The sequence below is a fragment of the Sinocyclocheilus rhinocerous genome, unplaced genomic scaffold (genome assembly GCF_001515625.1).
Source record: "Sinocyclocheilus rhinocerous isolate Xijiao unplaced genomic scaffold, SAMN03320098_v1.1 scaffold7810, whole genome shotgun sequence".
Classification (NCBI taxonomy): Eukaryota; Metazoa; Chordata; class Actinopteri; order Cypriniformes; family Cyprinidae; genus Sinocyclocheilus; species Sinocyclocheilus rhinocerous.
Genome location: NW_015655528.1, coordinates 12000 through 22905, shown reverse-complemented (window position 1 = coordinate 22905; position 10906 = coordinate 12000). Strand labels below are relative to the sequence as shown.

General features: G+C 38.1%; 1 long non-coding RNA gene across 1 annotated transcript; it reads left to right on the top strand.

The window, feature by feature from the left end:
• The first annotated feature begins 234 nt into the window (after nucleotides 1–234).
• Nucleotides 235–9685, top strand: LOC107718368 (uncharacterized). The gene is made up of 4 exons (XR_001637404.1): nucleotides 235–350; nucleotides 663–741; nucleotides 9431–9479; nucleotides 9633–9685. It is a non-coding gene; the product is annotated as an uncharacterized LOC107718368 (long non-coding RNA).
• The last annotated feature ends 1221 nt before the right edge of the window (nucleotides 9686–10906 follow it).

The following is a 10906-nucleotide window of genomic DNA, read 5'->3' as shown; positions in this document are numbered from 1 at the left end:
AGTCCGACTCTCTAACCATTAGGCCACGACTTCCCATACAGGGAAAGACATAAATCATACAGGTTTTAATGACTTGAGGGTACGTAAATGAAGTCCATGTATTTGCAGATCAAATATAAAAAACAATGACATTAAGTAGAAAAGTGTGATAACTGTTAAAAAAAATGGTCAAACTGTCTTCTGTCTATCTCTAGTTTTAAAACCAACTGCAAAGCTCACAAAACAGGCATTTCAAGGCTCTTGGAACAGATTACCTGATGACCAAAACAGGCCATATATAAATGACTGGATCACTAACACCAGAGCACTGTATTCTCAAAGCAACACTTCACTCAGTGACTCTGGCATATGTGAGAATGAAGAGATGCAAAAGGGGTATGAAACGCATGCAATTGTCGTACTTTTGAAAATATAGGGTATGCATTTATAAAAATCCTTTTAATGCATATCCTAAGAACACCTTTAAATAACAATGTTGAACTATTTCTTACCGTAGAATTGTCCAATAATGAAACCAGTCCTAAATAGAAAGTTCAAAACAAACATTCACATGCATTAAATTAAAATGCAAATCATACTATTTAAACTTTATATTTAATTTCCCATGATCACATTATTTCTAAACAACTGTGTTTTTATCTTCTTATGGTCATTTGAAACAGAAGAATCTTCTACAGGAGCAGATGAAGAGACCAGTGATCCCGCATTGAGACCACAAACACACACCAGTGAAGGCAGAAGGTGGGAGAGTCCTGTTATATTTTAGTTATATGTGTAAATATGCTGAAGAAGGCCCTGTTTCACCAAACTAGGCATGCTTCCTTATTTTGCTATTCATGTTCATCAAGTTTTATGAAGCTTTTATGATGTGATTGAAATATACAGGTAAATTGTGAAATAGAGTTGTAAGGATGGTTTCCCTACGGTGGTTCAGGCTGTAGGATTGCCAAATGACTAAAGAAACGTTATCAGCACCATGGTATAAAACTGTACATTTCTAGTCTATTACCACCCACTGCCACTTATACCAACGACGGAAATAAGCACAGTTAGAATAGCTAAATATGTGGGAGAGCGTTGCTATTGAGTGACTATTGTATTGCAATAGGTAGCACTTTAATATTAACCTTGAATCAAGACTAGTTAGCAGATAATTAATAATTGAAATGGTTTAATAACGTTTTGTTATGGTTACACTTGAATTGGTTACAAAATAGATGAAGGATGGTAAAACATAAACAATTAATTGTACCCAGCATGTATGTAAAATATTACCTGAGAGAGAGAGCAGAGCTCCAAGAAGAGAGAGGCAGCAAAGGAAAGAGCAAAGCAAAAGAGGTAGCAAAGGAAAGAGACAGAGCAACAGTTACAGTCCTCTTTTATCCCTTTCTTGACCATGTGACTAAAAACCAAATGTGAGACATTCAAACTGACCAATCAGCAGATTACAACTTCACCCACTGGGCAAAAGGTGTGACAATTAGCAGACCCCCGATGTATACACATGTTGGCCTACAGGCCTTGATCGATATCAGCACTTCTGTGCCTTCAGGAATGCCAAATGGCCCTTTTGTTACTGAAGAAAGGTTTGGGACAGAAAAGCAGAAGTCTTTGATAATTTTTGATCTTACACGGTCACCAACTGTAAGAACCCACCCGCCAGCCCAAAAAGCGGAATCCAGCGGCCTGGTCGAAGGTTTAATGCGTATTCGGTCTTTTACTTGCGCTTCTGAATTTATCATCATTTAGTTTATATTTTGTCTAGCTCCTAGTCATAATGATTTCAGGAGAGTTCAGAATAAATCAAATATAACAATTTATTATTAGTCAAGTAAAATTGTATCATGCCAATTACATAATGAAACAATTAGAAGCCAATTTAGAAAGGATAATACAATTGTGAAACATTGTATCCGCGTCGCAACATGGTTTACTGTAGCTATATGGAAAATAGCCAAGTGTTCCATGCAGGAGACAAACGAATTTTACATAGTCACACCTGTAACAGTTATCCTAATTTAACAAGGCACACTGTCTAAAATGCATAGCATCAACAACCTTTTACCTAAGTATTTCAAAGAACACTTACAGCAAAGTAATCAAGTGTTTTTAAAGAATAAACTCAACTAGTCTATGTGCACATGTAGTAGCACAAACAATTATACAGGGTGCTCTATGGGCACTGTTACGGCCAGCTCGTTACAAGCCACAACATAAGAGGGATCACACACCACCGTTCAATCAATACAAATTGATTTATTTTCTTTAACAAATATAACAATAAGCCCAAAAAGAAAAAAGTCTAGGGAAAAATAGAGAAACAAAAGAAATAACAGTAACAAAATCCTAAAGCTACATGATACAAAAAAACCGTAATAACAGACCATATAAATCAGAGCGATGTCACATTCTGGTCAAGAGCTGCTCCTGGGAGAACTATCCCTCCAGGAGTGCTAACCTCAATGAACAATCTGAAGTCCCTATATAGTCTACACCCCTAATTATCATTAATTGATTAATTAACTTGGGGGAGTGACTCAAAACTCCCACAGTCTGCCACCAACAGGTAAGGAGAACACTCAGGGTCGTCACACGTCCCACACCAAAAAGAGGTTCCCTAAAGAACCGACAAAAAAAAAATAATAAATAAAACAAGATTAATGCATAAATCACAATTATAAAAAAAAAAATTAAGGCCATTGATACTCATCTCTGCAATCCCATTCCATTTCACTCCTGGATCTCCTGGGCCCTAGGATATCGAAGAGAGACAAAGAAGAAGGGCACAGCCGGAAAAAAAACCTTTTACACACGTGAGAGAGCATCGGCAATCAAATTATCCTTGCCGCGTATGCGTTTAATCTGTAGATGGAAAGATTGTAGGATAAGACTCCACCTCATGATTCTTTGGTTTTTACCACGCATCCGGTCCAAGAAGGTCAAAGGATTGTGATAAGTATACACTATGATAGGACCACAAATTGAGCTCAAGTAGACCTCAAAATGTTGAACAGCCAACACCAGGGCTAATGCCTCTTTTTCAATAGTGGAATAAACCTGCTGATGGCGGTTACATTTTCTAGAAAAATAGCTAACCGGGTGTTCAATTCCATCAACATCTTCCTGCAAAAGAACAGCACCGGCACCATAAGCACTGGCATCAACTGCAAGGAGATGAGACCTCTTAAAATCTGGTGCAACAAGCACAGGTGCGTTGGCTAAAAGGGCTTTAGTATTATTAAAAGCACACTGGCATTGTTCTGACCACTTAAATGGTTTCTTTGGACTCAACAAATCAGTCAAAGGAGTAACTACACTCGCAAAATTCTGACAAAACCCTCGATAGTATCCTACCATTCCTAGGAATCTACGGAGTTCACGACGGGTAGCAGGTGTAGGGAATTTACCAATAACATCAACTTTAGCATCAATTGGTTTTACACAACCGCGACCAACCACCTTACCCAAATAGGTCACAGTGGCTTTCCCAAACTCGCACTTGGCAAGGTTAATGGTTAAATTGGCTTTAGCAAGACGTACAAAAAGCTCTCTAATTTGGTCAAGATGTTCGGACCAAGAAGAACTAAAAAACAACAACATCCAAGTAAGCCTCGCACCCTGACAACCCAGTCAGTACTCGATTTACCAACCGCTGAAATGTGGCGGGAGCATTTCGGACCCCAAAAGGCATAACGGTGTATTGCAGGAACCTGTCAGGTGTAACAAAAGCAGATAATTCCTTCGCACGAGATGTCACAGGCACTTGCCAATAGCCTTTCAGAAGGTCGAATTTACTGACGAACTCTGCGGAGCCAACACGATCATCAATTCTAGGTAAGGGGTAACAATCAGGTTTTGTCAGAGTTAAGCTTCCTGTAGTCAGTACAAAAACGATATGCATGATCAGGTTTACTCACTAAAATACATGGTGAACTCCAAGAACTAAAAGTGGGTTCTGCCAAGTTATGAGTGAGTAAATAATCCACCTCCTTTTGAAGTAATTCCCTTTTTATAGGACTTACTCGATACGCATGTTGTTTTACAGGTTGAGCTGTGCCAACATCATTGTCATGCTCAATGACATGAGTTCGGGTAGGGACATCAGAAAAAAGAGAGGGGAACGAACTTACCAATTTCATTATATCGGTCTTCTCGGATTCAGACAAATGGGGAGTCAAATTAGCAAAAATTTCAGAATCATTAAGTCTTCCCTCCACGACTCCTCGAGAAGGACCATTATCTTCTTCCGTAGCTACTGAACCCGAATTTCCCACCATCTCTTCAGATACTTCTGAAATGTTCTGACCAACAGTCGCAGTGGTTGACACAATAAATTACAAAATTACAAAATTACAACTCTTGAATGACAAATTTAAAACTATGTGAAAAAGAGAAGTGGGAGAGGAAAAAAAAAAAAAAAAAAAAAAAAAAAAAAAGAGGGGAACGAACTTACCAATTTCATTATATCGGACTTCTCGGATTCAGACAAATGGGGAGTCAAATTAGCAAAAATTTCAGAATCATTAAGTCTTCCCTCCACGACTCCTCGAGAAGGACCATTATCTTCTTCCGTAGCTACTGAACCCGAATTTCCCACCATCTCTTCAGATACTTCTGAAGTGTTCTGACCAGCGGTCGCAGTGGTTGACAATATCAACAGAGAGAAGTCACAGGGGTCACATAAGTTTTTAATAAATTAACATGACAAACTTGTAATTTCTTTCGGCGATCAGGCGTGTTTAATAAGTAGTTGTTATTTGAAAAACATTTTGTGATCGTATAAGGTCCAATAAACCTAGCCTGGAAAGGACTAGTCAAAACCGGTAATAAAGCCAACACTTGGTCACCTACTTGAAATTCTCAGAACTTAACCTTGCGGTCAAACAATCTCTGCATCTTCACCCGAGACTTACCTAGTTTTCTTTGGGCAATAGCTCTAGCTTCATAGAGTCTATAACGAAAGCTACTTACATAGTCTAAAACATTCTCTGGTGGGTCAGAGGTCTTCCATTGATCGGCAAGAACAGCAATAGGGCCCCTGACAGTGTGTCCGAACACTAATTCATTAGGGCTGAAACCTATACTCTCGTACGACTTCACGGATAGCTAATAACATCCAAGGAAGTCCCTCTTCCCAGTCACAGTCAAGTTCAACACAATAAGAGCTCAAAAGTGACTTCAGGGTCTGATGGAATCTTTCTAGCGCCCCCTGACTCTGAGGATGATAAGCACTTGAGATGTTATGCGTTACGTTAAGTTGTCGCATGACTTTAGAGAAATGTCGAGACATGAAGTTCGAGCCCTGATCAGACTGAATATTTTTCGGAATCCCAAAAATAGACATGAAGCTGGTTAGAGCCTTTAAAATCGATTTAGTAGTAATCGATCTCAAGGGATAGGCTGCAGGATAGCGTGTGGACTGACATTACAGTCAGTAAATAAGCATGTCCAGCTTTAGATCGCGGTAAAGGACCAACACAATCGATAATCAAATGTTCAAAAGGAGTTGTAACAGCAGCAATAGGCTGTAACGGAGCCAACTGAATTTTCTGGTTTGGCTTCCCGGTCATTTGACACGTATGACAAGACCGTATATAATTAATTACATCTCGCTTGATTCTAGGCCAATAGAATTTTCTCAATTCTGTCATAGGTCTTTCGTACACCCATATGACCAGCGACACCTTCATGAGATAACTGCAGAACTGCTTGACGAAAAGTAACCGGAACCACAATTTGAATCCTAGGGTCTATTAAAACATCAGAACACATAGGTTGTTGCCTACAGAACAATCCGTCCCGAAGAAAGTAGACAGGAAGTGAATTCTGTTCACCTCTTCCTTCTTTCACCAAAGAAAACAGATCTTGGAGGGTGCAATCCGACCGCTGTTCTCGGATTAGTTCATCTCGAGTTACATTATACAGTGGAGATAAAGAACAAGCATTAACATGGTCATCACAATAAAATTGACTTTCAGGCTGGGAATCAGATTTTTCCACGTTGTCAATGACAGATATTAACTCAAACACAGGAATCTCATCCTCAATACTAGTGCACACAGTATTACATTCTGGCTGGGAAGAATTCACAGAAGAAATAAAAGCATCACCAAGAATACTTTCCCTTTCGTCTGATATCATTCTCTTGGCCTTGGCTCGGGTTATCGCACATGCAGGGAATAGAGTTAGGACAGTCAGGGGAGTGGTCTATTTTACCTACATCAGGAACCACTATAGGTGGAACTCCACCATCTGACTTTTCCCACACATTTCCCCCTGCTATATCATTGCCAAGTATAAAAGTGACACCAGGAACAGGAAGCACAGCACGAACTCCAACGACAACATTACCTGACACCAGTTTTGAGGTGAGATGTATGCGGTGTAAAGGAACTTCCATAAACCCCATCTCAAACCCTCTAACTAGTACGTGAGTTCCAGTAGCAGTTCTATCAGACAAAGACAGAAGTCCTTCCAATAAAAAGGACTGCGCAGCCCCTGTATCTCGAAGGATACAAACAGGAACGGTCTTCTCAGAACCAGGCAAAGACAGTCCCCTCTGTAAGAAATGGTGCATAATCATCATGACTCTTAACATCCTCAATCTCCACCTCAGAGATATCCCTCTGCTTAGGCTGTTTTTTTACAGATTGGGCAGGACTATGATTCTCACATGATGTAGAAATTAATCTGACAGTTTTAGCAGCTCTCTCCTTTTTCTTAAGAACAGCACAATCAGAAATTGTATGTCCTGCCTTTTTACAATAAAAGCAAACAATCTCTCCTTTTATACGTGTATTAGCAACAGCATGATCAGTGGAAGAACTAAAAACAACATTCTGACGTACTATAGTCGCTTTGCTCTTTCCAAAAGACACTCATCTTAGGTCTATGCAAATCATTTAAATGGCTAGTCGAACCCCTAGGAGTAAGAACAAATTCATCGGCCATGAGAGCAGCATCTGACAACTTACTCACCTTATGCTCATTTAAATACATAGCGACAGCATTCGGTACGCAATGTTTAAACTCTTCCAAAAGAATCAGTTCTCTAAGCTGTTCCCTAGTGGTTACTTTCATCGAGGTACACCAACAATCAAACACGTTTTCTTTTTCTCTGGCAAATTCAAGATAAGTGCACTTCTCAAATTAGAAAACTTCTAAAATCGCTGACGATATGCCTCAGGTGCCAAGTCATATGCTTGCAATAGTGCGGATTTAACAATTTCATAGTCACCGCTTTGCTCAACAGTCAGCGCTGAATAAACTTCCTGTGCTCTCCCTGTTAACACACATTGCAGCAATAATGTCCAAAATTCTCTGGGCCATTTCATCGACACGTTCAAAATGAGAAAAATATTTCTCTACCTCACTCTCAGAAAACGGCGGTACCATTCTAATGTTTTTAAAAACATCAAAACCAGGTGCCGCAGAGACTGATTCATTAGATGATACAGACAGTGGAGTTGCAACAGTTTTCGCAGTCATTTCTAACTCAAGTTTCCTCAACTGAAACTGCCTTTCTTCCCTTTCTTTTTCAAACTGCAACTCCAATTTTTCGCATGTCAAACTGTTGTTGTAATTTCTTTACCTCAACATCTCTCTCCAACTCTTTCTAAGCACAAGCGTCACGTTCAGCACGAAGCTTTTCCACATCAATATGTAGCTGCTTTTCTTGAAAAGACATTTCTCTAAACTTTACATTTCTGTCAGTATCAAAAAGAGGAGACGTTAAAGACTCTTCAGGGTTAATAACTTCAGCTCTTACCTCTAAAACACCCCGCTCATAAAGTGCACTTCTCACAGTGTTCATCAGAGTTTCTTTAAGCTTCTTGTCGTTACTCGTTACCTCCACTCTAAAACGCTCTGCAACAATTCTTCCTTTGTGCATCTCTCCAGTAAAATTTCTGAAGGAAACTCGAAGAAATCTTCGACTACCGAAGACATTTTTGGTACAATACGAGTTGAGCTAACAGAACAAAAAATGTGAGAACGCCACTATAAACTACAATGTTGAAACTACAAATCCCATAAGCCACTTCACCAGGGATCGTCACAACATAACACGGTCCAGTTGCAAACCCCACCCAATTACAAGATAAATGAAAACTTACCACAAGTCATTCCATACATCATCATACTCTTGGCAGGCATAACAAACAACATGGGCACAGAAAACAGCAAATAGTGTCACCTTAAATGAAAATGAGACTTCAGCTCCTAACTACCAAACTAACTAAACCTACCTAATCTTCAAAGGTGTACCAGGCTCGAGGCGGCATTTAAACGCTAAACTCTGGGACAATTGGTACATTTAAACCAAAAGCCCGAAGCGTACCCCCGACAGAGATTTTAAAACCTCCGCCCAGAATAACCTTCAAAAATAAGAAAGGCAAAACAACAAACAAAAATAACAAATAGTGTCCCGATGGAAGGATTATAACCCAGCTGAGAACACTCTAAATACCTGAAGTCTGATCATTTACACCGGTGAACACTAAAAACATCATATACATGTAGCGATTCGGGACGAGCCCCCAATTTTATGTTAGGGCCAGCTTGTTACAAGCCACAACATAAAAGAGCGGGAGTGACTCAAAACTCCCACAGTCTGCCACCAACAGGTAAGGAGAACACTCAGGGTCGTCACAGGCACAATGTGTTTAACACAATTACATTTTTGTAATTACAGAAGTACCTGACAGCAGAGAGACACACAGCAGTGAGAGTTCTGGTGCAGAGCTCCAGAGACTCTCACACACTGCATGGGGGTTTTTCTGACTACAGAATCCCAAAGACTGATTTGCAACATTCCCTTAAATACTACCAGAACAAAAACAAAGAAATCTTACTTGAGTTCTTGGCATTTCTCTGTCAACTTTTAGTGACCTGGACCATGTGCCCAGGGAGGAAGGATGGGTGAAGGGACTGAAGAGCAGATGGTCTTTCTTCCAGATCTTCCTATCTTGATCGAAGCCCATTGTTTCTGAGTGTTTGGCTTTACAAAGAATTTATTTTATAAGGAAATAATTTCACTCCTTTCAGAGTCAATGTGTGACAGATAGATCATACGCAGCTCAGCAAAGAAATATTGATGTGATCTTAGTGTATCTTAATAAATCTTGATCTTAATAAATAAACGTGGGATAATGAAAGTTGGGTGATGTTTCCGTTTCTTTTTGCTAGTGCCCTTAGAAAATACCAAAATTGAGGTGTGACCTCAATGTATATGTAAAACATTTAAAAACTGAAAAGCAATTATAACAAAATATGATTTTTCAAAACGTGGTAGTTGATGAGTAGTTAATTGGTTAATAAAATAAATCCAGAATCTGCTGTAAAATGAGAAAATGCTTAAGTTGAGGAAAAATATTCAAATGTAAGCTTTTTATATTCTTTAAGTGAAAAAAAATCTATTCTTCTCTTGCAGAGTTCAGAATTTGAATGTACTGAAGAATCCTGGTGTTTCCAGCATCAAGGTATTGTTATTGTTCATCAATATGAGCACAATATGATCTCAGGGTCTTAGTAACAGTAGTTTAAAGTCTACTCCTGGATTAAACCTTAAAATAAGATATTAAGAGTGCCATTTATCCTCATAATGTGGAGTTTGTCTTTTTTAATTGGAGCAGCTCAAGTTATCCATGATCAACCCAAAGATCAGCATACAGAGTCAGTCTTCAGTTAACTAATAATATACATGTGATTTATATCATTAGAGGTTTTGTTAGAGGAACTATTGCATCCCTATTTCTTGTCATATTTGGACACTCATGGTTGTAGTCATCTGCTTTTTCAGTTTGTATTAAGGACTTTTTAGAAACAAGGGAACATAAAACACTCACAACTGAACTAGAAGAACACTTCTGTATGTTAGATCAGATCAAGTCTCCACGTCAGATGAATCAGATCCTGCCCTGGACGCCAGGTCCGGTCAGAAAACAATGTGTTTTGTCTGGTATTCAAATAAGATTAGAAAGAGTTGTCTAGCACCAAAAACTGTATTAACAGTCTTCTATCAACCATCATTTTTTTATTACTATTATTAAATAATAAGAAAATAGTAATACTAATGAAATAGTTATAAAATATAAAAATGAAAAATAATTAAATGATTAATAATTAAATGAGTTTGTTCAGCTCTGCTCATGTAAATGTAATAGAAAAGCATAAGTAGTTGTGCTGTGTTTGTGTTTTTGTAGTATCAGAAATGTTCAAACTGATACTGAAGGACGAGTTTCAGTATCTGAATGAAAAACCTGGAGAAAGACAAAAACTGAATGATGTCTTTGTAAATGTTTTACAAACCTGCCAGTTACAGGTTGTGTGTGTACACACTGGGGTGAAAGATCTACGAATGATGAGTAAAACATTTACAACTGATGAGTAGTTTACACTTTAGATTAGGGGATGCAGAAAGTGTTGTAAATGATTTATTAATGCGTTTACACAACAGGTTTTGAATACTTTATCGTGTGTACTGCAAAGTAAAGGCTGACTGGTGGGGGTTAGACAGATGTCTTCTCTGAAACACATGGAGTATTTTGATGCTGTGAGATAATAATACAATGTTGACATTTCAATGATTTATAAGTGATTAATAATATATGAACTAGTAACTTAACCATCTACTAAGGATCTGTTTAATTATAACATGATATGCTATTTTTTAAAGATAACTTACGACAGATTTGTAAATCATTAGCAATACTACTTAATAATAATTTGTGAACATATAGTCATGTTTTCTAAATGATTAGTTCATCATTATCTAATCACTTGTAAATTATTTATAACTTAATCTACAAAACAAAAAAATATTAACATATCACTTATTAATCATTTATGAACGCATAGTTATGTTTTGTAAATGATTAGTTCATCATTAACTAATCACTTATAAATG